Below are 23,636 nucleotides of genomic sequence, written 5' to 3'. Positions count from 1 at the left end.
TCTTTTTTTTTTAAATTACATTCATTAGTTTGTTGTATTTTATTTTAGATTCCACATATAAATGATATCATACAGTATTTGCCTTTGACTTATTTCAGTTGGCATAATATCTTTCAAGTCTATCCATATTGTTGCAAATGGCAACATTTCATTCTTTTCTACAGCTTAGTAGTATCCCACTGTGTGTATATACACACACCACATTTTCTTTATCCATTCCTCTGTAGATGGACACTTGTTTCTAAATCTTGGCAACTGCAAATAATGCTGCTTACGAACACTAGAGTACATTAGCTTTTCAAATTAGTGTTTCTATTTTTTTTTTTAAACATTTACCCAGGAGTTGAACTGCTGGATCATATGATAGTTCTGTTTTTAGCTTTTTGAAAAAACTTCACACTGTTTTCCACAGCGGCTGCACCAATTTACGTTTATTAAACCGAATTAAATAAAATTAAAAGGAATGAAATCATACAGAACATACGTGCAGATTACACTGGAATTAAACTATAAATAAAAGTATCTGCAAAATCCTCAGATATTTAGATATTAAAAACATAAAATACACTGAGGAACAGATGAAATTCAGAAAGTCATACACAACTTTTGTAGAAGTATATAATGATTTTAGAAAAGGACGTTGATATCACTGTCAGAAAAGGATAACCTAAAATATACATAATTGATACTCCTGGAGAAAAGAACAAATAGAGAAAAAAGTGCTATGGCCATTCATTTTAATAAAGTAACATGGAGGGACCAGAACTTCTCCAGAACTCCCCTTCTACAAAATTCCCTAAGCTGTCGACTACAGACTAGTAAAAACAATCAGTATATGGGGGTTACTTAACCATAAGAAGACTATAAACGGGTTTCAAGCAATGCTCCATACTGATGAGATACTGACAGTCTCATATCAATTGGTTACTTTTACATTTGCCAGGCAGGCTTTCTTTTTTTTTTTTTTGAAGTCTCCGCAGACACTATTTTGTTTGTTTTTCAGCTGCACTGTGCAGCATATGGGATCTTGGTTTCCCAACCAGGTATCGAACCCATCTCCCTTGCATTGAAAGCACAGATTCTTAATCACAAGACCACCAAAGAAGAACCCTTCCAGAAACGCTGCTAATTTCATTCATCTTTAAAGTCAATGGGCTCCTTTTCTAGCCATTGGTATTGCAGCTAAGAATCGTCTTGTTATTAATAATAAACCTAATATCCTTCAAAGTCAAGATTGGATTTTTAGTTTGAATTTCTAGGGTTGTAAAAAAAACAAAAAGAGCTACAATGCTACTAAGACTTTGACTGTTTAGGTCTCACGCTAAGCCTAGCTAGTATTCAAACTTCATGGTAAAGCTGTTCTCTAGAAAAATCTATAAAATCAACATATATTTATTAAATGCTTATGTACAGCAGTCAGGCACTACCTACTTAGGAAGTATTTCAGGTGGTGCTAGTGGGTAAAGAACCCACCTACAATGTAGGAGCCATAAGGGACGCAGGTTCGATCCCTCGATTCGGAAGATCCCCTGAAGAAGAGCAAATCAACCCACTCCAGTATTCTGGCCTGGAGAATCACACTGACAGAGGAGCCTGTCAAGCTACAGTCCAAGGGGTCACAAAGAGTAGGACATGACTGAAGCAAGTTAGTACTAGCCATTTTAAAACATCAATGAACAAAAGAAAGAACAATAAAATAAAATCCCAGTGTACTCACTTTACTGGGGATAGGAAACATATTTAGAAATTAATCAATAAAAATAAACAAATGATATAAGGAAGTTAGAAGACAAATGTCCTCAGAAACAGGAAAAGAAGATCATGGAACAGGACTACTGAAGAGGGAGCCATTTCATATAGAGTGGGTAGTTGTGGCTGAGCTGGTAAAGAATCCACCTGCAAGGCAGGAGACCTGGGTTTGATCCCTGGGTTGGGAAGATTCCCTGGAGAAGGAAAAGGCTACCCACTCCAGTATTCTGGCCTGGAGAATTCCATGGACTGTATAGTCCATGGGGTCACAATGAGTCGGATATGACTGAGCGACTTTCACACACACACAGTGTAGATCTTACTAAATGGAAAGGTTTACTTCCAAGCAAAACTGCAGCAGCCTTGAAGGAGGTAAGTGACAGCTGTGTGGCTGTCTCTGGAGAGTGACGCAGGCCGATGATTCGGGTAGAATCCTAAGGACAGAGGAGCCTGCAAGGCTACAGTCCATGGGGTCACAAAGAGGTGGACACGACTTAGTGACTACATAATGAAAACAACATAATCATCCCTGCCCAATCTACCACAGAAACTACAGTTAAAATCAATTATGTGCCCTGTCCCTCAGTCATGAGCAACTTTGTAAGCTTAACAGACACAATGTTCTCTGCTGGAAACTGAAGACACAGGCGCTATCTTTACACAAAGAATTCAGAACCTAATTGTGAGACAATCAACCAGTAATTAGAATTTAACAAAACAAATGCTATAACAATGCTGAAAACAAGTTCCTGTGAGATACACCAAAACGGCTGAGGGAAAAGTGCAATTGTTATATTTAAGTTGAATCCTGAAGAATAAATATGAATAATTTCAAGAGAAAAAATTATAAATTCATTAAAGAAAACAGATACTTCAATTCAAAAATGATACAAAGATATAAACAAGAAACTCACAGAATGTGAGAATAAAATGATCCATAGACATGAAAAGATTCTTGAGCCTAACCAGTAAAAAGGGAAATTCAAATTAAGACAACTTATGACTTTCAGGCTTCCCTGGCTCAGCAGTAAAAAAAATCTGCCTACAATGCAGAAGACATGGGTTTGACCCTGGGGGGGGTGGGGGGAGGGGGGTGGAGATCCTCTGGAGAAGGAAATGGCAAGCCATTTCAGTATTCCTGCCTGGAAAATGCCATGGACAGAAGAGCCTGCTGGGCCACAGTCCATGGGTCACAAAAGACTCAGATATGACCCAGCGTCTAACCAACAACAAATGATTCTTTTAACCTATCAGACTAACAAGGCCTCCCAGCCTCTAACTCATCTTTCAGGAATCTATCTGAAAACAATTTTCACATGAGTCTGCAGTAATATTTACACAATGACAGTGTCAGCAGCTTATTTACAGTAGCCTCAACCTGAGAAAATCTTATCATTGAACAAATTTTGATACAATTACTTGATGCAAAACTATTCAGATAGGGTTTCGCTGCTGGCTCAGTGGTATAAAGAATCCATCTGCCAATGGAGGAGATATGGGTTCAATCCCTGGTCAGAGTAGATCCCACATGCCTCGGAGCAACTAAGTCCACACACCACAATTGCTGAGCCTGTGCTCCAGAGCCCAGGAACTGCAACTGCTGAGCCCTAGTGCCGCAACTACTGAAGACCATGCACCTAGAGCCTATGCTCCTCAACAAGAGCAGCCATGGCAATGAGAAGTCTGCGCGCCACAACCAGAGTAGCCCCTACTCACCACAACTAGGGAAAAGCCCACACAGCAACTGACGACCCAGCACAGCCAAGACCAATTGTTACAAAAATACTCAGATAATTTAAAAAAAAAAAAAGAGAGACAGAGAGATGAAACTACTGAAATGAAAGGAGATGCTGAAATATGGCAAAAGCATACATAGTTGCATTATAATATGGTTCCAGGAAATGGCAGGAAATGGCGGGTTACCCACACATAAAAATATGTCTGCATTTGCTTATATGCTGAAAGAAAAAATTCTCAATAGAACTACTGATAATGTTCATTCCTGGGAGATGATAAAAGAGGATGACTTTACATGATCTTTTCCCTTTTTTCCCTATGTAAATATCTGTATTCTTTTGCTTGGTTCTTTGAAAAAAATATATCATTATTTTTTCAAAAAATTCAAACTGCAATACTTCAAGAATGGACTATGGAAATCAAAAACTATATCAAAATGAATTAATTTCATTAAACATTTTTAAAATGAGAGGGTAAGACATGAGCATTACCAATGTATCAAACTATCTCCACTCCGTGACTCGACATTGAATTATCAGATAATTTCTTACTTTCTCACAGATACAAACTTCACTTTTAAGTCAGATAGAGAAAGACAAATATATGATATCACTTAACACACAAAATCTAAAGAAGTGATGCATATAAACTTATTTACAAGATGGAAACAGACTCACAGACATACAAAAAAACTCTTGGTTGCCAAAGGGGAAGGGGGGATAAATTGGGAATTTGGGGTTACATACTTCTATATGTAAAATATATAAACAACAAGAAACTATTATATAGCACCGGGAACTATATTCAACACCTTATAATAGTCTATAACGGAAAAAAAATCTGATAAAGAATATATATAGATATATATACACAACTGAGTCACTGTGCTGTACACCTAAACCATGTAAATTAACTACATCTCAATTTAAAACATTTTAAATAAAAAAGAGAGAGAGAGAAAAGTTCATTTTAAAAAATAACTTCCAAAAGTGAAATGGTACCATCAAAAATGGTTGAGTAAGCTACACCAAAGTCTGGGGGTAGTGGTTTAGTCACTCTAGCCTGTCAGGCCCTCCTGTCCATGGGATTCTCCAGGTAAGTACTGGAGTGGGTAGCCATTTCCTTCTCCAAGGGATCTTCCTAACCCAGGAATCAAACCCAGGTCTCCTGCATTTCAGGCAGATGATTTACCAACTGAAGCAACAAAAAAGCTGGCAATGCCGTCAAAAATCAACTTTTTCAGAACTCGAGAAACTAACAAAACCTATAACAAACAGGGGATCACATAATCAAAAAAATATTTTAAAAAATTTAAAACAACTCAATTTCAGTAGGAACAGTAAGTTCTGCGCTATTTTTATTTACCTATGTTACCTCCTCTGGTCCCCAGCTCAGCAGTGACACCAAATGGTTCTTATCCCCATTCTCAGGTAACAGAGAAAGCAAAAAAAAGATTTTTTTTTTTTGAACCAAGAAACTGTGGTTAATTGTTCTGACCTGTCTGGTAGCTTACCTAGAAGATCAATGCAGAGAGCCTGTTTTCTCTCTCTTAATTCAGAACTCTCCCAAAACTAAAACAACTACCCAAGGGCATTTGTAGAAAACATTTACAGGCAACTGTACTGCACTAGTCCTTGATGCCTGGGATAATTGATAACAGAAGAGGCAAAAAAAGAGATTAGCCAAAATCTCAGAAAGCAAGCCAAGGAAATGATGCTTTTGGGAATAAAAACAATGAAAAGCTCAGGCACCTGTCTGGGAATAAGGAAGGCCATACACATGCTCTGGCTTCCCTGATAAGCTCAATTAGTAAAGAATCCACCCACAATGCAGGAGACCCAGTTCAATTCCTGAGTCGGGAAGATCTGCTGGAAAAGGGAATGGCTACCCACTCCAGTATTCTTGGGCTTCCCTGGTGGCTGAGCTAGTAAAGAATCTGCCTGCAATGTGGGAGACCTGGGTTCGACCCCTGGGTTGGGAAGATCCCCTGGAGAAGGGAATGGCTACCCATTCCAGTATTCTGGCCTGGAGAATTCCATGGACTGTATAGTCCAAGGAGTCACAAAGAGTCGGACACAACTGAGAGACTTGCACTACACATGCTCAGGATGTGCATCTGCAGAGGATAGACAAGAGAAAGGCGCTAAGCTCTCACTTCTGGCTGACTTTCAAGGTCTGCACAAGTCAAAGTGGCAGAGCTGAAAACTGCCTGGTTGAGCTCTGAAGGCATTCCTCACAAGAAACCACGGAGGTCACAGGGCAGTGGGACAAAATATTCAAACTGCTGAAAGAAAAAACTGCCAGTTAATACTTACATTTCTGACTTAACTATCCTTCAAAATGAAGTAGAAATCTCCCAAGGAAAATCCGGGACCAAAGACTTCACTCCTGAATTATACCAACATGTAAAGGAAAAAGTATCTATCCTTTTCAAATTTGGGGGGAAAAAATAGGAGAGAATCCTTCCCAATTTTTTCTATAATATCAATAATAACCTGATACCACAGCCAGACAAAGACAAGAAAACTACACTAATATCCCTTGTGACCATAAACACAAAAACCTCTAAAATACCAGTAAATGAAATTTGGAAAAATATTAAAAGCATTATACGCCATGACAACTGAAACTTATCCCAGAAATAAAAGAATGGCTCAAGAACTCAATGCAATACATACTTATAGAAAGAAGAGGGGCGAAAACACATCTATCACAACTGACACAGGAAAAAAGTATCTGACAAAACCCAACACTTTTTCATAATATAAAACATTCAACACACTAAAGAGAAATTCCTCTACATGATATGGGACATTTATGAAAAACACACAACTAACAGCATAACAGTGGTCAAAGTCCGAAAGCTTGCATGCCAAGATGAGGAAGAAGTCAAGTATTTTTCACCTGTCATTCTATCTATTCAATATTGCAGTAAGGGTTCCAGCCACAAAGCTAAGCGAGAAAAAAAGTTAAAGGCATTCAGAATGTAAAAATAAAAGTAAAACTATCACAGATGACATGATCTTATACATTGAAAACCATCCACATACACACCAACTGTTGGAGCTAAAACCAAGTTCAACTAAACTGCAAGGTACAAGGGAACTATAATACAGAAATCAAGTTTTCTACCCATATACACTTAAAATCCCTGGAGTACAAAATGGCAACCCACTCCAGTATTCTTGCCTGGGAAATTCCATGGCTAGAGGAGCCTGGCAGGCTATATAGTCCATGGGGTCGCAAAGAGTCAGAACACAACTAAGCAACTAAACAACAATAACACACTTAAAATGAACAATCTGAAATGGAAATTAACTCCATATATAACAGTGACAGAAAGAATAAATACTTAAGAATAAGTATTTTACCAAAGAAGTGTAAGCCTTTTACAATGAAAACTACAAAGCATTGTTGAGTAAATTAAAGAAGAAATCTAAATAAATGGAAAGACATTTCACATTTATGGACTGGAAAATTTAATACCGTACTCTCCAAATGACTCAATAGATTCCATATGATCCCTATCAAAATCCTATCTATTTTGAGTAAATGGTTAAACTAATCCTAAAATTCATATGGGTTTACAAGGAACCATGTATAACCAAAACAATCCTGAAAAAGAAAGTTGGAAGACTGACATTTCCAAACTTACTACAAGGTACACTAATCGAATATGCATATACATATAAATCAGTGCACTAGCACTGACTGTCTACAAATAAACCCATACATTTATGATCAATGGACTTCTGATAAAAGGTCAAGACCAATCAGTGGGGAATGAATAGTCTTTTTAACAAACAGTTTTAGAACAACCAAGTAACAAAGTATCAGAGAATTAATTTGGACCCCTACTTCCCACCATATACCAAAACTAACTCAAAATTGATCAAAAAGCTAAAACCATACAACTTCTAGAAGTGTAATTCATCACAATCATGGATTAGAGAGCAAATTCTTACATACGATACCAAAAGCGAAAGCAATAAAAGGAAAAACAGATAAAGAGGACTTCAAATTTCAAAATTTTGTGTATCAAAGGAAAATATCCAAAACCTGAAAACACAACACACAAAATGGGGGAAAACATCTGCAAATCATATATCTAAGAAGGTCTAGTATCTGGAATGTGCAAAGAACTCCCACTACTCAACAGCAAAAAAAGATAAACAGTCCAATTAAAAACAGACAGTCATTTCTCTAAAGAAATTACACAAATGGCCAATAAGCACTTAAAAAATGTTCAACATTATTAGGGAAATGAAAATCAGTACCACACAGAGGGACTTCCCAGAAGTCCAGTGGTTAAGCAGTTTCATTGCAAGGAGTGCGGGCTTGATACTTGGCCAGAGAACTAATAGGAGAAGGCAGTGGCACCCCACGCCAATACTACTGCCTGGAAAATACCATGGACGGAGGAACCTGGTAGGCTGAGGTCCATGGGGTCGCCAAGAGTTGGATACGACTGAGTGACTTCACTTTCCCTTTTCACTTTCATGCATTGGAGAAGAAAATGGCAACCCACTCCAGTGTTCTTGCCTGGAGAATCCCAGGGACGGGGGAGCCTGGTGGGCTGCCATCTACGGGGTCACAGAGTCGGACACGACTGAAGCGACTTAGCAGCAGCAGCAGCAGCAGCAGGAGGGAACTAAGTTCTTACATGCCACACATCGAGACCAAAAAAAAAAAAAACCCCACAGAGAGATACCATTTCACACCCACTAGGATGGACATAAAAGCAGAAGGAAAGAAACACACAAAATAACCAGTGTAGGCAAGGATAGGGGGAATTAGAACTCTCAGACATTGGAAGTGGATGTATACAATAGTACAACCACTGTGTATAACAATGTGACAGTTTATCAAAAACGTAAAAACAGCAATTGTATTGTCAGGTATATAGCCAACAGAATTGAAAATCTGTTCACCTTAGAGTTCATACATGCATGTTCATAGCAGCATTATTATTAGCCAAGAAGTGGGCTTTTCTGGTGCCTCAGACATTGAAGAATCTGCCTGCAACACAGAAGACCTGAGTTTGATCCTTGGATTAGGAAGATCCCCTGAGAAGGGCATGGCAATTCATTCCAGTATTCTTGCCTGGAGAGTCCCCATGGACAGAGGAGCCTGGCCGGCTATAGGTGATGGGGTCACAAAGAGTTGGACACAACTGAGAGACTAAGCAAGCACAAGCAGTGGGAAAGGTGCAAACTTACAACTGATGAGCAAATACAATACCCCTATACAGGAGGAGTATTTGGCCATAGAAAGCAATGAAGTACTGATACATGCCACAACATGGAGAGACCTTGAAAACATGGTAAGTAAAAGAAAAGCTCAGTCATTTAGTCATGTCCAACTCTTTACAACCCCATGAACTGTAGCTCGCCAGGCTCCTGTCAATGGAATTTTTCGGGCAAGAATACTAGAGTCAGTTGCCATTTCCTTCTTCAGGGGAGCTTACCTACCCAGGGATGGAACCTGCATCTCTGGCATCTCCTATATTGGCAGACAGATTCTACCACTAGTGCCACTGACAGAAAATGCCACATATTGTATGTGGCATTCTCTATGCAGAATCAGAGAGTCAGGATTTCTTTGTTGGAGTTTTGAAAATGCCCTGGAGTTAGATGGTGATGATGACTGCACAACAATGTGAATATACTAAAATTCAGTGAATCAAACAGTTTAAAATAATTAAAATAGTAAATTTATGTTATGTGAATTTTATCTCAATTTAAATTAAAAAACTCCCTAAAGTATTTGTCTCCATTAGCATGTCACATAATTTAAATAAACAACTGAACATTAAGACACCTACAGTCCTGTCCATACAACTCTCAAATATATAATAGTAATATGTGACTCTGCTTGGATTTGCCCTTCACTCGACAAACCTGGTCACATTTTGCCAAAAACTCAAAGGATTGTAATAAATAGACAAGGAGACAGATATGCTCTGGAGGGTCTGGCAGTCCAGTGGTTAAGGGTCCACACTTCCATTGCAAGGGGACCAGGCTCAATATCTGGTCAGAGAACTAAGGTTCCACATGTCATGTGATGGGGCCAAAAAGTTTTCAAAAAATTTAATAATTTTAAAATGTACCAAATAAACATTGCTTAAACCTCGCAGGCAACATAATAGAGAGCAAATGAGGGAGGAGAAAAAAATAGGATCTAATTCATAAATTTATATTTATTCTTACTGGTTTCTTTAGGTTTTCTAACATTGGGACCATTATTTAAGTCACTTTCTTTTCTGTTATTACGGGTATAACAGTTGAGTGGTGGTTCTCTCTCCACTATGTTCTCAAATTTCTGTTCAAAATTCTTGTACAAAAAAACAAAAACAACAGTTTACCAGTAATGATACTAAGTAAACAGAACACACATTTGGAAATCTACAATATAAAAATGTATAATTAACTTAATAATATCTACCTTTAGCCCGAAAGTCTGTGGTATTTAGGAAGTCCTATGGTGTAACAAGAGCCATGGTCTTATAACTCTAGCAGTAATTATTATAAGGCAAAATTACAGTCAAGATTCTTTTTACAAGTGGGCCTTTTACAATTTCATAAAAAATTTAGCTACTGTATATGGTACTCTAACTTGCAAGCCATCATATGTCACATAAAATGATTCCCCAAAGGATAACATAGATTTGAATAAAAACTTAAACATATGCAAATTCAAAAAGATTAATTTATTCTACATTTTAATACTGCCCAAGAGTAGAAGGTAATGCTCTCCTTCAGGTTCAACTTAATTTAACATCAAAGGAAATAATTCACTTTGTACAAAAGCCGAAATTCAATAACAAGCAAGTAAATTACAGCATACATGTAGGGAATGTTTTGGGATTTCTTTTCCAGCTGTAACTGACTGCAAATAAAAGTACATTTACTTCTGCTACATACTCCAGTATCATCTGAACTAAAACAAACCATTTATAAATGATTTGGCAGATGGTAGAATGTAGGTACAATGTACCTGTTAGTGTAACAATATCAATGAAGAGGGTTTTTTCTCTTTTGTTTTTTTCAACTTTGAGATATTTCTAATAGGTTAATATAGAAAATAGGAAATATCCATGGATCCATTTCATCAAACACAATTCATCAAACCATACCATCATACTGTATTTGCTTCAACTATTTTTTTAAAGAGATCAATAGATTTTATATAACTTTAAGCTACTTTGGGAGCTCATTAAAATGTCAATGAAAATGAACAATAAAAGTATAATCTTCCTTGTGATTTATACCACTACAAATTTATTTAAACTTTGCTTAAAATAAAACAGCTCAATAAAAGTTATACTAAAGTTACCTAACAACTTCTGGATTTACTTCATGTTTTTGAAATATCACTAAACCTACATTTTAACAGTTAAGTTGCTGAAAATAAAATAATTTCTTTAACAAATGCCTATTTCACATATCCAGAAGTCCAAGTCAGAACATATGTTCATTTTACAGAATAGGTTTAAAAACTATCAATTCAAACATTACTCTCTAGGGAAAAATAAATCCTAATGTAACTAGTGGGATAAACAACTCATTAAAACCAACTTGGACAAACTCCAGGATAAATTTAAGGAAATAGAAACAAGTAGGTCTTGATTGTGCAGTAGCAAAGACTGAAAATGAATATACTCTAATTAACACTTTAAAGGATTTTGTCTGTATCATTTGCTGACAAATTGCAATACAGAGCTGATAAAATTTTTGGACCAATCTGACATTTCTGTAGAGAACATTCTTCCTTCAAAATTTTAAATAAAAAACATGGAAGTGCCTTTAACTACTCCATGCAAAGGAATTAAACAATCCATTCACACTCATAGCAATACTATAAAATTTTTGCCATACGTACACTTCAGGAACAATCATCCATTCTTTTAAAATCAACACACCTCACGGCAACTGAAAGAATATCCTCAGCAACAGCTGGATCTAAAGATTTATACAGAGTCCCCAAATGCAAGGTCTGAACCTACAAACTGGTTCCAAAAATGTATTTTTGTTATTACTCATATCCTGTACAGTAAAATAAAATTAGATCACTTTTTCCAAAATAAAATGAGTACAAAACTCACTAATTCAACTGAGAAATGAAAGCAGTTTAAAAAGCTAAGAAATTTGTATTTCATTCTGCACACAGTGACTCTTCTCTTTAACTTACACAATATTATCAACACTCATGGAAGAGAAAAAACTTTTTTATCTAAATGGCAGGTAAAATGAAAGGTTAAAGCTCCTCCTTCCTCCTCCTTCCAACTCCACTCCCCACAATAATCACTTTTTATGAACTCAGCAAACAGACCTACAGGCCTCTCTCTTGATTTTATGATTCATAGACATATTTATAATTTTAATGAAGATATATATAAGTCTACAGCCTGCTTTTTATGACTAAGCAACATATCTCAGTGATGAAACTCTTCTTCTTAACTTCTTACATAACTACATACTCTTTCACATTGGTCTTTTTAATGCATACCTGACATTCTGTTGTTTGAATCAAAATTTACATTCATTAGCCAGTGTACCACTTTCTCAATATCCCTACAATATTAACTGCTATATTTATTTTTTAATTACAACCATTTGAGCATAGCTGCAAAATACAAATTATATTCAACTGAGATATGAGAACATTTTATCATTTTCCAAATTTTTGAAATGATATTTGGAACTGAAATATTAGATGACAAATGGACAGAGAAAATGAGAAGTAAAAGTTGTCTTATCACTAAAATTAAAAATTAATGAATGCCTTATTATAACATATAAAGTTCAAAATCTTACAATGAACTACAGGTGGTAGAAAACCAACAAAATACAAGAGAGCAAAATGTTGTTTCTTCAATAATCTCATTATCTCTCAGACAAGTTAATTCAATATAGACAGTTCACCTACTTAAGCAAAAATGTTTACTTAGGAAAAAAGAGAAGTGTGTTCATGCAATATATCATATATGTAATTCAAAACATTCAAATATTATTTTGTGAATTCTGATAAGAAAAAAAAAATCACTAAAATTTTAGTTCAATTTCAGTAATTAAAGTCATTGGTTTTTGCTCTGGCCTAGAGCATATTTTACATATATTATGTAAGCAAAAAGGATACAAATTTGGTCATCAGAAAAAAACCATACAAACTAAAATCTTGATCAAAAACTCAAAAACCACTAAAATGGTTGAGGAAATTAGCAACTTCATGTCAATAAGTATTTACTTATATTTTCCATAGTTTCAAGGTTTTGAAGATTAATGGCCTCCACAGAAAAAGAGACGGTCCTTACTGAACTTAATGTAAAAAGGGAAAAAGCTATTAAATAATCACCAAAAAAAAAAAAAAAAAAGTGTAAAAATCACTCCTATGAAAAGTACAATGCAAAGCAGGAAAAATAATCTGTTAAAAGCAGTTGAGTCAGTATCTGAGGAGTGAGTTATTATTTAGGCTACTGACTACTGAGACAATATGGTGAAAGACTTGGCTTTAAAAAAAAAAGATACTGAAAAAGGCAAGAAGGTGGGAAGGGATAGAGAGGAAGATACTCAGATGAATCCAGACAGTTAAGAAGGGGCCAGACAATAGAGGATATCACTGAAAGATTTAAATGTTCTAATCTTTACAATAAAAGCTATGAGAAGCAAAGTGTTTTACGCAGGAGAAGGACATAAACAGAACTTTCCTCCAAAAACAAGTTACACAAATTTGGCTTCAGATGTATGTATTAGTTGGTAACTAAGAGTGAGTGAAGGTCACTCAGTCACGTCCGACTCTTTGTGACCCCAAGGACTATAGCCTGCTGGGCTCCTCTGTCCACAGAATTCTCCAGGCAAGAATACCGGAGTGGGTAGCCGTTTCCTTCTCTAGGGGATCTTCCCAACCCAAGGACTGAACCCAGGTCTCCTGCACTGCAGGCAGATTCTTTACTATCTGAGTCACCAAGGACTAAGAACTCCTCTCTAAATACTTAGACTCAAAAAAGAAAATGCAAAGACCCATATCTTACTCTTATTGGGACTCAAAGGCCTACAACACAACAGTTCGCACTTGACAGGTACCAAAAAGTTATTTTTAAAGCAACTGAATGGGACTTCCCTGGTGGTCCAGTGGCAAAGACTCTGCGCACTCAATGCAGCAGGCCCAGGTTCAATCCCTGGTTGAGGAACTAGACCACACATGCTGCAACTAAGACTCATTACAGCCAAATAAGTAAAAAATAAAAAAAATAAAAAACCAGCTGAAACTTAAAAAGTGCTGAGTATTAACAGATTCATCTAGGAAACTGGAAATATTTTTAAATTTATAAATTATAATGAAGAACACAATCAAAGCCATTATCAAAAACTCGTTATTACCAACTACTATTAATGGCTCCATCACCAACACTAAACTAGACCTCTAGAACACCTAGAACAAGTGGATTTCTAGATATGGCAGATTTCATCTCTCTCAATCCACCACATCATCTTTCCTAATTGTCCATTTCCATATCTATAAAAGTGGTAATAATAACTGACTTATTTATTTTAAATGTCAGTTGTGAGGTTCAAAGAAATCACTGTATGCAGTGAGATTAAGTCAAAATGTTATACAAGAGTATTATGATGCTGTTCTTAAGAGATTTTCTTCTATGACAAACTATGCACTGTATGTTCTTTTGAACACAGGGACCTCCAATGATTATTTGTTCCTATATTTGAAGTTAGTATTTTAAAAGAGATTAAATCACCAAACACAGGAAAGTAATTTAGAGGCAATTACTGAAGAAACAAGAAAGAAAGAAAGAAAAACCTTTAGACTAAATGTAGTGCTTTCTAACCAAGACATTTCTCTTTTAATAAGGACACTGTATACTAACAACTTAGAATTCTTTTCAATATACTCAAGTTTCAGTTCCAAAGAAATAATGAAACACAGATGTATTTAAGAGATACTGTCACTAGAATAAGATGCTGTCATAGAATATACTGACACTGAGACAGAACAAAATGTCTCCCACTCCTGTACCTAGATAAAATCGAACACTGAGAAAAGGCTTGTATTATTCTTCTCATAGAAAGAGATATGTCTTAAAGCAACATTCTCCAATGCTGAAAGATCAAATTTAAAGACAATAATCTAAGAAGGAATTATAAATGTTCACTTGGCTACACTAAACAATTTTACTAAGTTTAAAACATTTAACAAGAGAAAGAGATGATCATAATTACCTATACAACTTCATACCCAACTAATCATAAAACTGCCTGTTGAACACCAGATTTTCCAAAAGCAGAATCAAAAGAAACTTTCTGTTCTCACTGGACCAACACTTTCTGGTTGTTAACATATGCTGCATGCTTTTCATGCCTCTGCTTAAAGGATCAAAGGGGAAAACCTAACTAGTAAAAAGATAAATAGTATTTACCTACAGTTGTGTTTTTCATGTCTTTTTAATTCCATCCTCATACACACTCATTTAAAAACTATAAAAGTAAGTCTTTTTCAACTGGTCATTTATTTAAACACATTATAAAATCAGAATCAAAATATGACAAAAAATTGGTAGGGCTCTTAACACATAAAAATTGGTCTTTCCAAGAAATATTTTTTTAAAAACAATGCATTAATATTGTAAATAAATGTATTCTACCATCTAAATATAAAAGCATTAGTAATACAAGCATTAGTAATGATTGACAATATTTATAATTTCATAATTGAATCTTTTATACCTACAACGTGGCAAAGTGTTAAAACTAACCAAACTAAATCCCAAATCAAGATAAAGATTTTACACTTAATAACTGTTCTAGAAGGTGAAGTGTTAGTCACTCAGTCATGTCCGACTCTTTGCAACCCCAGGGACTGGAGCCTGCACCAGGCTCCTCGGTCCATGGCATTGTCCAGGCAAGAATACTGGAGTAGGGTGCCATTTCCTTCTCCAGGGGATCTTCCAGACCCAGGGATCGAACCCAGGTCTCCCACACTGCAGATTCCTTACCATCTGAGCCACCAGGGAAGCCCCTAGTAACAGTACTAAGAAAGATACAAATAAAACATCCGATAAAAACATGTTCAGAATCAATTATATTAACTGTTAAATTTAAGATTCTGGACTATTACCCATATAAAGTTAACTGAGACATTACTTAAAAATTTAAACCATAAATGTTATTTAAAAATCATTCAATCAAAACAAATTTACAGATGAATTAATGATATATTTGGGAGGACAACAACTTTAATCAAAATAAAGCCTAGATACACTTCTATTATTTTCCAACTCCCCAAAAGAAATGCAAATAAAAATAAACTTGTATGGATTATAGTATCACTATTCTTTCTGATATGAACAAACTGTTACTTCAAATGCAATTTAGCCAAAAATTTCAACTTGAACATAAGGCTGTAAATACATTTACCTAATTAAGTCAAATATGCAGAACAACAGTAAAACAATTTTTTTAATTTAAGTTAATCTTTTCTCAGAGTTAAACTACTAAGCTTGTTGTCACAAAATACATTAGAATCCTATGATATCTCACATTCTCTTTTCCTATTTTTATTACTGTTTGTAAACTATCTTTTTAAAACATAAACCTAAGCCAAAAATGCTTAATGAAATCAAATGGAGATACATGAAAGTGTGTATATAAAATCTAGCTACAAAATCCTTTATTATGTAACTGAAAATGCTATTTGCCTCAGTCTCTGGCAGCCTTTGAGCTAGAGAAACCCCAGAAGCCCTAGAGAAGAGAACCAGTCACCTGATAGGTTTGAGCGAAGGATGAAGAGCAAAGCAAGAAACAGTGGGCTGCATGCTAACAAGTTGCCAGCCAGTCATCCCCTACAAGAAGGGAATCTAAATAGGCTATTACCTTTACTGTGAGCTAACTGCCCCCATCAAAAACAGACAAACTCCAGGGGGAAGAAAAAGGGACTGAACAGAAGAGAGATTTTTGGGGGGTGATAGAAAGGTTCCATAACTTGAAGTTGATGGTGGTTACATGACTATAGATATTTGTAGAAAATCACTAAACTGTTATATAAAATTGTTAAACTTTGTTGCATTTAAATTATAGTCTAATTTTTAAATGAAGTAATCTTGAGAAAGAAGAATGGAACTGGAGGAATCAACCTGCCTGACTTCAGACTGTACTACAAAGCCACAGTCATCAAGACAGTATGGTACTGGCACAAAGACACAAATACAGATCAATGGAACAGAATAGAAAGCCCAGAGATAAATCCACGTACCTATGGACACCTTATCTTCGACAAAGGAGGCAAGGATATACAATGGAAAGAAGACAACCTCTTTAACAAGTGGTGCTGGGAAAACTGGTCAACCACTTGTAAAAGAATGAAACTAGAACACTTTCTAACACCATACACAAAAATAAACTCAAAATGGATTAAAGATCTAAATGTAAGACCAGAAACTATAAGACTCCTAGAGGAGAACACAGGTGAAACACTCTCCGACACGAATCACAGCAGGATCCTCTATGACCCACCTCCCAGAATATTGGAAATAAAAGCAAAAATAAACAAATGGGACCTAATGAAACTTAAAAGCTTTTGCACAACAAAGGAAACTAAAGCAAGGTGAAAAGACAGCCCTCAGGATGGGAGAAAATAATAGCAAACGAAGCAACAGACAAAGGATTAATCTCAAAAATATACAAGCAACTCCTGCAGCTCAATTCCAGAAAAATAAATGACCCAATCAAAAAATGGGCCAAAGAACTAAACAGACATTTCTCCAAAGAAGACATACAGATGGCTAACAAACACATGAAAAGATGCTCAACATCACTCATTATCAGAGAAATGCAAATCAAAACCACAGTGAGGTACCATTACACACCAGTCAGGATGGCTGCTATCCAAGTCTACAAGCAATAAATGCTGGAGAGGGTGTGGAGAAAGGGAACCCTCTTACACTGTTGGTGGGAATGCAAACTAGTACAGCCACTATGGAGAACAGTGTGGAGATTCCTTAAAAAACTGGAAATAGAACTGCCACATGACCCAGCAATACCACTTCTGGGCATACACACTGAGGAAACCAGATCTGAAAGAGACACGTGCACCCCAATGTTCATCACAGCACTGTTTATAATAGCCAGGACATGGAAGCAACCCAGATGCCCATCAGCAGATGGATGGATAAGGAAGCTATGGTACAAATACACCATGGAATATTACTCAGCCGTTAAAAAGAATTCGTTTGAATCAGTTCTAATGAGATGGATGAAACTGGAGCCCATTATACAGAGTGAAGTAAGCCAGAAAGGTAAAGACCATTACAGCATACTAACACATATATATGGAATTTAGAAAGATGGTAATGATAACCCTATATGCAAAACAGAAAAAGAGACACAGATGTACAGAACAGACTTTTGGACTCTGTGGGAGAAGGCGAGGGTGGGATGTTTCAAGAGAACAGCACTGAAACATGTATATTATCTATAGTGAAACAGATCACCAGTCCAGGATGGATGCATGAGACAAGTGCTCGGGCCTGGTGCACTGGGAAGACCCAGAGGGATCGGGTGGAGAGGGAGGTGGGAGGGGGGATCGGGATGGGGAATACGTGTAACTCCATGGCTGATTCATGTCAATATATGACAAAATCCACTACAATACTGTAAAGTAATTAGCCTCCAACTAATAAAAATAAATGGAAAAAGAAAAAGAAAAAAGAAAATGTTACTGAAAATACTGGCATAATTCATACTATAAACCATTAAAGAGAAGTTTATCAATCCCATTCTACATAGCTCTAAAGTACTATGAAAGCTTGCTATGGTTACACAGTATTTTTTGGTGTAACCAGACCCCTAAGCATTTTTGTAATTTTTTAAGTTATAGGAAGTTTATGAGAATAAAATAAGAATACTATGAGAAATAAATTAAGTATTAAAAATTAAGCATTCACTATCAAACATTATTCTTCCCAAATAAGTTAAAAGAAAGAACATCATGAAACTTAAAAAAAAAAAAAGACTAACATCTAAAGAGAGAAATGCCAAGAGTACTCATATCTAAATGCTTGCATTTATCAGAGTGAATAAAAATTGAAGATATTAAAGAAAGATACATTTAACTTATTTTTCTCTTTAGATGCTAGACTCTAAAAGAATACTGCTTTAGAATATCACAGCTTCACTTATTAAAAAAATTAAAGATGAACAAAAAATGAAACTGAGTTTAGGCAGTTTGCCTGTTTTCTCTTCCTTAAACATTAATAAGGCTGAACACACCTGTTTGTTTTCCATTCTCTTCAAAAGACAACTGATTTTAAAATATTTATAAAATTAATTTAATTCTAGTTTGGCTCATTTTAATTACCATTTATTAAAAGTCAACTATATGCTCTTGGGGTATAAATGCAGATGTGAAAAGCAAAACCAGTCAAGATGCAAAAATGATATATAATGACAAGACCAGGCACTTCCAAAGTGAGTTAACCAACCGGTATCTAATTTAAAAAAAAAAAAAAGGGAGGCCCAAGAATACTAGAGTGGGTAGCCTATGCCTTCTCCAGCGGATCTTCCTGACCCAGGAGTCAAATCAGGGTCTCTTTACCAACTGAGCTATCAGAGAAGCCCCAATTAAAAATTTAAGAAAACAAAGAAAATAACCCACTACGAGCTATTCATCTCCCTGAGACAGACATGTCTGATACAGATTAAATTCTATATTTGTGAGTTTTAACACTAATAATCACAGAGCGAGAAGGAGTCCAAACAAATCAAATCAGGGTCTCTTTATCAACTGAGCTATCAGAGAAGCCCCAATTAAAAATTTAAAAAAACAAAGAAAATTACCCACTACGAGCTATTCATCTCCCTGAGACAAGCAAGTCTGATACAGATTAAATTCTATATTTGTGAGTTTTAACACTAATAATCAAAGAGCAAGAAGGAGTCCAAACACCATCCCCACCTTTATAATTTTCCAAAAATTATGGCAAAGGTTTATGGCTATCTAAGGTCAAAGAAGAGGCTAATGACACAAAGGACACTCTTAGAACATCACAGTTAACAGCAGCAATTGTAACAAGGTTGTGAAACTCCTCATCCAACTCTGGAATTGAGTATCACTGGATAATAGTAAGGATAGTTATTTGTAAGTCTGACTACATTTTTTTTTTAATTTTCCATTTTCTTTTATACCTAGGTCTTTAAGAAACAAGGAAGATGGCTTTCAAGTCTAAACACTGGAGCAACCTAAATCACATTAATATAACAATCATCCTCTCCTAAAGGAAACTAAATGACTACATTTTACTCAAGTAAAGAAAGCCACACAGAGATGTAGAACATGAGATAAGTTAGTTGCTAACACATGCTGTGTGTCAAGGATGATCTTCAAAAACATTATGGTAAGTAAAAGAAGCCAGAAATAGGATACCACATTTTGTATGATTCTATTTACATACCAGTAAAGATAAATATATGGAGAAAGAAAGTAGATTAGTGATTACCTAGGGTTGGAGATGGGGATTAAATGTAAATGGATATAAGGAATCTTACTGGAGGGATGAAAATGTTCTAAAACTGACTTATGTTAACAGTTGCACCACTCAGTAAAATTACTAGAAATCACTTGAACTGTACACTGAAAAAGGGTGAATTTTATGCTATATGAAGTATACCTCAGTAAAGTTTTATTTTATTTAATTTATAATTAAATACAAGTTTGCAAAGTTATTTCCGTAAAAGGAGGTTTAAGGACACAATCTTAACACCAACTTGCAATACACTCATCACTGGTGGAAGGACTGCTAATTTGGGGCCTGGATTCAAATAGACCAAAAATTGAATTCTAGCTTCACTATTTATATGTATAATCATTAAGAAGCTAAGGCAAAGATATGTATAAAACGTGTATAGTAGTATCTATCTCAGAAGGTTACATGAAGATTAAAGAGAAAGTGCATATAAGACTCAGCACTACTCCTAGCACACATATGTTAATGTTAAGTCTGTGTTATTAAAGTTCTCTCACAAATTTCTCAAAGACACATAATTTGAAAAATAACTCCATACATGAGTTTCTCAAATACAACTTAGATGCAAATTAGAAATACAAGTACTTCCCAATGAATATAAAAAGTAACTGTTAGCATGAGCTGTGATGATAAAGTAATGATATTCTGAAAGTCCTGCTCAAAAAATTAACCTCAGTAATTTGTAATCAAAGAATGTATCTTCACATGAACATATTCATTTTAATACTTTATAATAAAAAAATCTTTTAATCAGAAAGACTTTACAGATTGCTGACTTACAGATTTACATTAAACATTATAATGTAGAAAAGTGGAATTAAGAGTATAAAGCAAGAATGTAATTAAGTATCTGTACTTATAAATAGGTCTTAAAGGTCTTAACATAAATTAACCTCCATAAATAAGAGATTGCATACCTGTTAAAATAACTGCTGAGAAATCAAAGTTTTAGAAAAGCTAACACTAAGTCCATAATTATCAAACATACTCTACAAATCGTTCAATAATAACTGAAGAATGTTTTCAAAAGCTAGAAAATGGAAAAACAATAGGTTCAATTTATTGATTCAATTAGTCTTCATTTATTTGTAGGAACCTATATTTCAGTTCCAATCACCATTTGCTTTATTACTAATTAGATGGTATTCATTTCAAACATAAATCATATATAAAATTAAATAGAAAACTACTGAATAATTTTAAAATATTATGCATCTCCTTCCAAGGCCTAAAACAGCAAAAAGGACACTTTTATTACTAGATTTTAGTTATATAAAATATATATATAAAAGACACTATAAACTGCCTCTTAAAGCAGTTTTTCTCTCCTTAAGATTCCTTTAACATACTGTGTATTCTCTGCTGCTGTATTAGATACGTATCTTGCCTACTTTATTAGTGCATCTCTAGCCAGGGCCCTGCAGTGCATATGGCACACAGTAGGCATTCATCACTTATCTGTGGGATAGATCTGAATGAATAAATAAAAAACAATCTTTGCAAAAAGGCAGGTAAACATAGAGAAAAACCTCATTGGTGTTTTTAAAAACTTGTAACAGACTGGGGAATACTGTTCAAAAACTGAGGAAAACATGCATCCTGTCTAATCTGGTCAGCCTTCCCAGCCTTAATCAACTCAATAAAGACAAAAAAGAAGAATCAAGCATTTTTTAAAAGCTAGTAGAAGACAAAAACAGTATGAGCAAGACAAAAAAGATTCTAAGAAATATGCAAAGAAATGCTTGATTTATAATAAAAAGATGACTGCATTAACCAAACAGGGCAAGCCACACGACACAGACTCCCATAAGATGGAAGACTAAGTTGCGTCATGCACAGAGCACCCGGCACGAGTCCACTGCCGTGTGCCGGCCCTGAGGCGACAGCGCACAGAAAACTACGGCACCCCAGTACACGGCACTAGTAAGGCCTAACATTTGCCACAAAGGAAGTTATTACAAGAAAAAAGAAAAAAATTCAAGTTATCCAAATCAAAAGAAAAAAACTAATGAAAACGGTTTGTACTATGAACTTTCCAAGACAAATTTACCATATGATGTAATGGAGAAATTGATCGGATGGACTATTTTCATTGTGATCATGCTTAACCATCTCTAATGTGTAGGCTAATGAGATTAAAAAAAAAAAAAGCAAGCATATTTTGTCTCATTCAAACCTATAAAATGTGGACTTACTTCTTGCTTAGGGTCTCACAAAATACAACATTCTTGTGTGTCTAATCTAAAATTTTAAGTAGACAAAAAAAAAGAGTATTTTCTAAGGAAATTCAAAGTTCACACTCAAAATCAATCTATGAATTGAGCCAAGACAAATGAAGATTGCTGTATGTCTTACTCTCAAACTTACCTAAGCTTCTTCAAAAGATTCATAATTTTTTAAGAACTGTATGGCTATTTGGAATAAGGTACCACTTTCAGATGCCATTCACACACTTCAATAAATGTGAATCTTACTTTGATGAAGAAAGTACACTTTGAATTAAAAACCTGTTATCAGCAATGCATGTCCATTTCAAGAGGATGCGACAGAGCTACAAAGCAAACACTGCTGGATCTTTTCAGAGTCTAACATATGAATCCCAGTCTATCCTGAGATATTTAGCTATGTGACCACACACATCTCAGTGTTCATATCTGCTTGGATTTGTTAAAACAAATTCTCTAGCATCAGATTAACTCAGTATTAATCTCTATCACTAAAGAAATAATCTTGTAATCAGAATAAGTGCCTTGGCTGAACTTACCATTTAATAAAACCTCAAAGAGCTATATTTCAATATTCTCTTCAGTTTCAAATTGAATAGCAATGAAAAACAGGCCTGTGATAGTACTTTTTTAATGAATAATACTCCCCAAAATAATTTGGATTCCTGCACCATTACCTATTTTTAAAAATTTTCCATAATTAGTAAGTCCTATTCCTAACAACAAAAAGGTGACAAAACAAAAATGTATACGGATTTCAAAATATGACATATGTATATGTTAACCCAGAATGGGAACTATGAGGTGTTTATAAATTCATGTTAAAAACAGGTACTAAGATCCCAACCTTCTTACTATTTTTAAAAACTTCTATGTCCTCCTAAAGACTATTCTGAATGAAAGAAAGTAATCAGCTGAATGGTCATTTAATTGACTGTTCATCTGTTTTAATTTTGATTCTATTTTGCAGTACTGAGCTTGTCTATAATCTAAAGATTTATAATTCTATGGCAAGCACTATATCTACCTTTTGAAGAATTTAACAAATATATCTCTTTAAAACATGTTTAAAATGAGAAAATTAAACAGAAAACTATCTCCCTATACCACAGAAAGTTATAAAATCTTTCTGCAGAAAAACAATCTGTTATAAGTAATAATCTCACAAACAGTAAAAGCAAAAAATACTGTAAAGATAAACTTGTAAACAATCCAAAAAAACTTGTAAACAACCTAACAAATTCAGCTCTTTCTTCTCTTCCCCAAACTAAGTAGACTTATTCTAAAGAAACACAATTAACACTTCTACTTGCTTAAGCTATACCAATTCTTAAGAAAACATGTCAAATCTGAAAGTTAATATTTCAAAGAAAAAGCAAATGATATAAGAGATA

General features: G+C 35.0%; 1 protein-coding gene across 3 annotated transcripts in view; it reads right to left on the bottom strand.

Annotated features, from left to right (window-relative positions):
- The window catches only part of VPS13B (vacuolar protein sorting 13 homolog B), a 763,389-nt gene that overhangs the window by 620,376 nt on the left and 119,377 nt on the right, over positions 1-23,636 (bottom strand). The window lies entirely within an intron of this gene.

This window comes from Muntiacus reevesi, chromosome 12 (genome assembly GCF_963930625.1).
Source record: "Muntiacus reevesi chromosome 12, mMunRee1.1, whole genome shotgun sequence".
Taxonomy (NCBI): domain Eukaryota; kingdom Metazoa; phylum Chordata; class Mammalia; order Artiodactyla; family Cervidae; genus Muntiacus; species Muntiacus reevesi.
The sequence above is the reverse complement of the archived record's forward strand: the minus strand, read 5'-3'. Positions and strand labels throughout refer to the sequence as shown.